The following is an 8,922-nucleotide window of genomic DNA, read 5'->3' on the forward strand; positions in this document are numbered from 1 at the left end:
GAGAGAGAGAGAGAGAGAGAGAGAGAGAGAGAGAGAGAAAAACACCCTAAGATGCTGGGGATCAGAGTAACGGCACAGGAGAGACACACTCATATTTTATTCACATCTCGGAGGAGAACAGTGGATGTTTCCAGGGGAAGCTATTTTTCAAATGTCTGTAGACTTGATTGGGTTGAAAAAAAAGTACAAATTAATTTAAACGCATCGTTGAACTTCCCATAACTTTTGCTGTGATGTTTTCTCAGTCACTTGGCACTGAACCAGCTGCCACGGAACTTCTGAGAGTTGGAGAGAGGCCCCCTTATGTAAGATGAACCGGACAGTGTGGCCTGGTGGGGAAAATCTGCCCCAGTGCATCTTGGGATTGGCTCTTGTTTCAACATGTCAGTCATCCACAAACTTACTGTTCACACTTGTTCTTTTGAAACAATAGATCACTCAGCATCCTTCAAGTTCAGCATGTTGTTTATTTTTTTCACATTTTTTTTCACGTGAACTCGTACATACCCATGAAGACGCCCATCTTCATTACTTTTCTTATTTCCGTGTCATGGAACTCGGAAGAAGCAACTTGAGGGAGAAAGAGTTTATTTTTGTGTCATGGTGTGAAACGCACTGCACTGGAGTAGCAGCAGGAGCTGGAGTCAGCTCCCATCTCGGCTGGGCAGGAAGCACAGAGGGTGGGACAAGGCATCACTGCAACCCTAAGTCCTGCCCCCAGAGACCTACTTCCTCCAATAAGACCCCCCCCCACCTCTTAAAGGGCCCACAACCTCTACAAACATCACTCTCTGCTGGAGGCTGCTTGTTCAAACACAGGAGCCTATGGAAGACCCCTCCCCTCCCACTTACCTAGGAAATCTAATGTTCTACTTTTTCTGTTCCCAAGATACCCCGGGGCACTTGATCATTATGGCGGGTGTGTGCTGTGTGTTGCAAGCACCCCCTGGCGGACAGTGAGGGGACCCCAGTGAAGGAACCTTTCTTCTCTGCATATACAGGGCCTCACTGTAACGCCATTTGCTCAGGCCTTGTTTGCTGCCCATATGTGGTATTTACCCGACTGCTGTGTTCGCTGTGAACCGCGAGGTAAAACATGCCCTTGTATATAAAGTAGCTTGAACAGTGAGGGCTGGTGAAGTAAGGAGAGAGGATTGGAAAATTGGAACTAGAAAACATCGACAACAAATGAATCGAGGAAAAAAATTAATCACTAACAACAATAACCACCCCCAAGCTAAAACCTTTACAAAATGTTGGCAACATGAGATTTTAGCTTGAAACTTCCTGGCAGTCTAGGCAAAGAAAGGAAACTATTGGGTTACATATGTCGCTTTGACTGAAGAATTAGGGTGATTCACTAAGAAAGATAAAGGACTTAAAATAAGAAGTTTACAATATAGGCGCCTTTACAATTGCCATCAACAAGGTGTCAGACTCGTATCTATGCAGTACATTCTAGGACACATACTCTCTTGTGGACACACTGTAGGTGCTGGGCTACAGTTACCGATAAGATGCCTTTGCACCAGAGGGGAAGAAGAGACACACGCGCATGCGATAGTCGGGTACGTTCTGAGATAGAGGAGAAACGACAAAGCTTGGAGAGCCCAGGACAGAAACCTTGTCTGTAATGAGTGGGTTGGGGGTTGGGGGGGAGGGAGCAGGCCAGGGGTGGGGGAAGGCTTTGGGGAGGAGCTGGCAGCCGGGAAACATTTAAAGAGTGATGTCATCTGAGTGGGTGGAGGTTGGAGGTGAAAGGTCAGGAAGGGTGATTGGCAGCCTCATAAATGCATAGTTTTTGGGAGACTAGTGCATCGAAGAAATGGCTGGAATTCCATTACGTCTGGTGCAGGGTGGAGGAGGGACAACAGATGAGATGGTAAGGTGTGGCTTGAAGGTGAGATGTCTATGGGCTCACGTGTTGAACATCTGGCCTCTGACAGGGCTGCTGTTCCGGAAACTTGAGCAGCCTCTAGGAGTTAGAGCCTCCCTGGAAGCAGAGGGTCACTGAGGGCAGGCTGGAGGTTTTATAGTTTTATAGACTGAAGATATAGTGTGATCGGTACTCTCACGCCTTCCCTGCCGTGATGGACTGAATCAAACTGTGAGTCAAAATAAATTCCCCCTTCCTTCCGGCACATAGTTGGTCATACCAACATGACAGTTAACTAATACACCAGGCAAGCCAGCCCTTGCCTAGATCTAATTACACCAAAAGGTCCCAGTCTTTGAGTTCTGTAGGACAGGTGAGAGGGAACTATGGAAGAATTTTAAATGGATAAATGACACAGCCTTATATGTTTAACAATGCAAAAATACCCACTCTATTGCCTCTTCCTCACCCCTGACCAGGGCCCTGCTTTCTCTGTAGGTGGCCCACACTGGTCCGAAATGTCTTTGCAACAAGGCTAAGGGATCCGGAAACACTGAAGTTTGAGCTGACACCAATTATGCTGCAAGGGTGAAAATTAATTAAAAGTTTTCAAAGGGCTGTGTTCCCCATTCTTCTCTCTTTTGTGTTATCAGCAACGCCGCTTTTTCTACTGGCTGGGTTACTGCAGTACAACGTTTTCGTGTTGCCTGTAGGGTAATTATGTCAACTATATGAGCGATGATAAGCGGCAGTTTGTATTATTCTGTGATTAATCTCCATACATTCTGGCATTCCAATCTGCCCTCAGAAGACAATGCTTGTGATTCTCTGGTGCAGAGGGAGGATTCAGGGAAGAGCTGCAAGGACCGAGGAGATGAAGCCAACCGTGATTCCAGATTGAGGTTTCTCAGGACCTTCAAAGCGTCTGCAAACTCCAGGCTCATTTTTCCCCTCCCCCTCCCCCCATACAAGACTCTGGTGCTTTTGAGAGACCATCTAACATGTACAGAGTGCACTTCAAACCCTGTCCTTTCCTTACTGTCTAAGTGCTGTGACCAAACACTTGGCAAGAGATCATTGAAAAGAGAAAGAGTTTCTGTGGCTTACAGTTGAAGGGGATACAGCCCACCACAGCAGGGACGGCATTAGGGGTGTGAGGAAGTGTGTAGTTGCCGCCACAGTCAGGAAGCAGAGAACAGTAGATGCTGGCGTTCAGCTCTCTAAGATCCTGTGCCAGGGAGCTATGCTGTCAGTGTTTAGGGGGAGTCTTCTCACTAGCTAATTAGGTTAGCTAATTAGGCCAATCTTCATACATGTACACAGAGGTTTGTCTCCAGGGGCATTTTAGATCCTGTTACATTGACAACTGATAGTAACTATCACACTCCTCTACCCTACTCGGAAGACTCTGAAGAAGGAATATCCATCTTCAACTCTGCTCCCCTGAGAAATTCTTTCATATTGAACATTTTTGCACATTAGCTCACAGGGAGTGAATCCCAGACTGAGGATGGACATTTTCCAGGATGGTGTCAGAAGAGCAGATGTGGGATTTACAACAACCTCAGATGATAACGTTCTACAGCACAGAGGGGCCAGGATAGCTGAGGATTTGCCCTATAGATTATATAAGCAACTGGAACACAGGGGTCTGAAACTTTCAGTAAATAAAGAGAAATAAAATGCTACTTACTCTGGTTTGATCATTCACACTGTGTACATCAGCCCAGCACATTCACACCACAACCCATAAGTGTGTATAATTATTGTGAACTATGTAAACATAACATAGAAACATTGCCTGGTGGTTTACGCAAGGCTCTTACCTCTCCTGCTCCTCCTCTCCCCATCTCTTCCTATGTATTTGGGACAGGGTAGCTCCGCTTCTTGGTCTGTTCAAGATCTGGGGCATGGAGTGGATTTGTGATGAGTTTGGACAACTTAGCAAGACCCTGCCCCAAAACAAATAGTAAAGAGCAGGGTTAGAAATGGCACTTGAGGATAAATCTCTTGCCTGGCTCATGAGGCTAAAACCCCAGTACATTCCCTGTCACCTTGCCATGGGTCACCAAGGGATACCATAGCTTTCTTAGGCCTTCCTTCCTTCCTTCCTTCCTTCCTTCCTTCCTTCCTTCCTTCCTTCCTTCCTTCCTTCCTTCTTCCTCCTTCCTTCCTCCCTCCCTCCCTCTCTCCCTCCCTCCCTCCCTTCCTTCCTTCCTTCCTTTCTTTTTTTTGACAGGGTCTTATGCAGCCCAGGCCGATTGTGAACTCTCTACATAGATGAAGATGACTCTGAATTTCTGATCCTGCTGCAGCCACTTCTGTAGGGCCGGGGTTATAGGTATGCCCTACCATGGCCTGCTTGTATAATGTGGAAGACTGAATCCAGGGATTTGTGTGTGCCAGGCAAGCTTTCTACCTACTAGGTTATGTCTCCAGCCCTTGGATTCTTCTTTTGAGATGGGGCTTGCTATATGGTCCAGGTTTATGATTCCAAGGCCTGTGATTACAGGTGTGTATCAAAATACCCATCTTCTTGAGTTCTGTACCAAACTGAAGCAGACAAGAATTGATTTATTTCTACACAGGGGATGGGTGAAGCATCTCTTGCAAATGCTCAGAAGAAAGCAACAAAGCGGACTCCACAGTGGCCCAGCCCACTACAGACTAAGTCTGCTTCTTTGAGTCCTGCAGACTCCCATTCCCTGTGTTGGACGATCTTCCTGCACAGGCAGGAAAAACATACACAGGGCTCCTTCTGATCCATGATCCAAGTGAAAATTTTATTAAAACAGACTGCTGTTTCTTACTTGTTTGTCATATTTTAAATTTATATTTTAAAACATGATTTTAAAATGTACTAAAGACAACACCACTAATTACTTCCTGAAATGTCAAATACATTTTAAGATGCATGATGCAAATTTGTCTCATAACAGAGGGAGGAACTGTTTTAAGGTCATTTCCAGGCTATCTCGAGACCTCTTCTTTGCTTGAAACTCACTGACAGATAAACCATCTCTCCTCCATCTCTTTCCACCCTTCTTTGTCCTCCTTCTTCTTTTCCTTCTTTCTTCTCCTCTCCCTATCCCCTTTACTGTCTTCTCCTCCTCCTTTTTACCCCTTTCTTATTTATTTGAGGCAGGGTCTCATGTAGCACAGGTTGGATTTGAACCTGATATAGCAGGGTGGTCTTAAATACTCAATTATCCTCCTGTCCTCCTGGCTGTTGGGATGATGAATGTGTGCTGGCACATCCAGCTTCTCTGGAGATGTACCTGATTGTTCCCATCTTCTCTTTACTGGATATTCATAACCATTGATGGGGTTCTATCTGAAGGCTGTAGTCTTAGCCCTATTTCTAGAGTCCTCATTCATCCTTAGCTCACCCACTCTTCAAACCCAAATAGGTCTGGCTGCTGCTGGTGAGACAGAGGTAATGGCCACAGGGGCTTCTCATACGATCTACTGACCATGTCCTTAGGGCATCTTCTATCTCAACCTGGTCACACTTGGTGGAGCATCTGCCCAAGGCCCCTGGCTTCTTACCAGATTTGCACCTGCCTCTCCTCCAATCCTGCCATTCCACAGCTCCTTCCAGATCTGTCCTGGAATGGTGATTCAGATGGGTGAAGGGGCTTGAATGGAGTCTTCCAGTGATGGTTGATTTTGATTGAGAACTAGATTGAATCTGAAATCAATTAATAGTCAGACCTCTGGGCACATCTTTGGGGACATTCCCAAAGAAGATTGAGGGAAGAAGACCCTCCCTCAGGCATTGGTGTACCTTCTCTGGCCCGTATATAAAGAGATCCCAGTTTGAAAAACAATAGTGTTTGCCTGCCTGCCTTCCCTTTTTATTGGTGGGTGCATCTATTCTGCTGCTGCTGCTGCTGCTGCTATTGACATCCTTGGTGATGAACTCCAGTTTCTTCAGCCTTCCAATGTGGATTTCAAAAGACCAGCATCTCTCTAGGAATACTCCGGACCTTCAGTATCTATTTGATCGGGCTGCTGAGGCATCCAGCCTCACGGACTGAGCAGTTTCCAGGCTGAGAGCCTCTTCAGCACATAGAAAGTCTTTGTTAGGCTGCCCAGCACCTATTACACAAGCCAACCTAATAGATTCCCCCTTGTACTATAAGTTTATTCTATGTGTTCTGTTCCTCCAGAGAACCCTCCTAATACAGTCTCCAAGGGATCACCAATGTCTATTTGCCACCATGCACAGTGGGGACTCTGATGTGTTTCTGTGATATTTAGATCATAACAGAAAACTATGGAAAAAAAACCGGAAGAGACCTTGAAAAATGCAACTCACAAATATAATATTGTAGCAAAAACAATCTATTTATTAACTTAATCATCAGGTTATTTGATAAACGTTTATAACACCCTTAATCAGACATCAGGTATTAAGTTGGGAACAGAGGACACATGATGAGCTAATTTTAAAGAGATAAACATATATGTTAATGAATTATGGAATTCAAGTGTGACCTCAATTCTCATAGTTCAATGAAACTACATACACACACATACACACACACACACACACACTCTGAACCACGCAAAAAGAATGCAATGCACACACATATTTTTTGAGATGGTAGCTCAGGGTGCCCTCAAACTTAGTACAGAACCGAAGATGACCTTGAAATCCTGATCCCCCTGTCTCTACCTCCTCAGCACTAATGTTGCAAGCATGTGCTACTTCGTCCAGTTTATGAGACGGTCGATCAAACCAAGGGCTCCATGAATGCTAGGCAAGCATTCCAGCAGCCTAGCCCGGTATGTGCGTGAGTATCCGTGCATACATACACATTTTGCCAGTGTTAATCCAGTTGCGTGACTCAAATGGTGTGTACACAGTGCAGCTTCTCTCTTCAACTGGCAACCCTTGCTCGTTGGATTTTCCTGCACTCACATGTCAGTTCTTTGGGTTTTCCTTCTGTGATGACTAATCTTGGTTGTCAATTCGACGCACCAGGGAAGAGGAGTGGTGCCAAGAAACTTCAGTGGAAGAACTGCTTTGATAAGCCTGGCCTGCGGCCATACCCGTGGGCATTTTCTCCACTGCTGATTATGTGGGAGGGCCCCGCCGGGACCCGCCCACTGTGGGCGGTGCCACTCTTAGGCAGGTGGTCCTGGCTTGTGTAAGAAAGCTGGCTGAGGATGTGTCAGAGAGAGCAAGTGAGTAAGCAGCACTCCTCTATGGGTTCTGCCTCAGCTCCTGCCTGCAGGTCCCTGCTTTGAGCTCTCGCTCTGGCTTTCCTGGAGATGGATTCTACCTGTAATCTAAAATAAACCCTCTCCTAAGTTGTTTTTGGCCATGGTATTTATCACAGCAACAGAAAGCCAACTAGAACACTTGCAGAGCAGCTGTGTTACACACCCTCTAATCTCGCTGGCACTTTGCTTCCCTTTCCCCTTCCCTACCTTCATTCCTTTCTCTCTCCTCCTCTGTCCCTCTCTTTCTTACACCCAACCTCCATCAGAAATAGGAGTGATGTACAGCACCCTAACCCTTCCTTTTACCCTTAGCCTGTCTTGGTGATTGTGCTCTAGCAGTACATAGAAAGCTTTCTTTTCTTTTTTCTCTTTTCTTTTCCTTTTCAGTAGCTGCATTGGAATAGAGCTTGGGCATCTGTGGTGAATGACTAACAGGAAATCAACCTAACAGAACCATTCTGAAAGGTTCTGCAGACCTTGAAAGAACTTCCCAATGTTGAATAACACAAAGGAGACCAGAGTACAGTCTGTTGGCCATGGTGTCAGCGTTGATGCCAGACAGAGTCTCCCCTGTGTGAGTCCTGTGTCAGGAAACACCAGCATCAGTTACATCAGGCGCTAGTCATTATGATGCTGGTTTTATATTTGGAGGAAAGATGAAAATGAAAACCCCTGGAGCTCACCACTCCTGCTCTTCCCTTAACTACCAGCTGAAGCCAGTGTCACAGACCATGGACAATGGTGATGTCCATGGCTCCAGCTCCACATCCTCCTTGGTCCTCACTTCTTTAGTGTAGTGCCCAGAACATCACATGTGCTTAAGATGTGGCATTGGGCAAGAAGAAAAGTTCATGAAGGTAAAGGAGCAAAAGAAGCTTTGCCAGTGGGAACTCAGGGTCCATGTGAATGTGACACACTCCAGACAGTGGGAACAAGGGTCCATGTGAATGGGGCACACTCCAGAACCCCATCCTATCACCAATCTTACTAAAATGAAGGACCTTCATGCAGGTCAATGTTCCCTGGAGGACAGGACTGGGTAAGTTCCCCCCCACACACACACACTCTCACAGATTCCGTGAAGTCCTTTCGGAACACTTGGTCCCTAAGGAGGAATGATAATAAAATAGATAGCGGCTTAGGACCTGTTTTGATCCCCTCCACACTCTTCTCAGCTTTTTGCACCCATTTTATTCCATCTATTAATTTTGGGAAATGGTCATACTATATAGCCCAGACTGGCCTTGAACTCATGATCCTCTTAGGCCTCTCCAGTGGTTTCATTACAGGTGTGTGCCATCATGTAACATCTGTCTTTCATTTTATGGTGAGGACAAAGAAGACTTAAAACAGAAAGGTCTTAAACAAAGACCCTGGGACTTTTTATTAGAAACCATTTCCAGATCTGGAACATGGCACTTGGCAAATCTCCACCTTCCTCTCTATGTGATTGTATGAGAATTATTCGAGACCCAAACTTCCAGGTGTCTCCTGTGCTGAAGGATTCGGGGCAATGCTGCATTCATCACTGGGCTCATAAATGCAGTGCCTACTGTTTGGAAATCCTTTTTTCTTGACAGATGATGTATTTCATTTATTCCCCATGATCTTCTTGCATTATTTCAATATTATTAATACTTGGCAAATATATTAAAAAAGTAATAAACTGGCAATTATGATTGTGCTATGGACCCTAAACTGCGGTTATTCATTACATTTCAATTATTAACTTCGCTTCAAGTGTCTTTCAGCAAAGATTGCAGGAAGAGAGAGAGAGAGAGAGAGAGAGAGAGAGAGAGAGAGAGAGAGAGAGA

This window comes from Grammomys surdaster, unplaced genomic scaffold (assembly GCF_004785775.1).
Source record: "Grammomys surdaster isolate TR1022 unplaced genomic scaffold, NIH_TR_1.0 334, whole genome shotgun sequence".
Lineage (NCBI taxonomy): Eukaryota > Metazoa > Chordata > Mammalia > Rodentia > Muridae > Grammomys > Grammomys surdaster.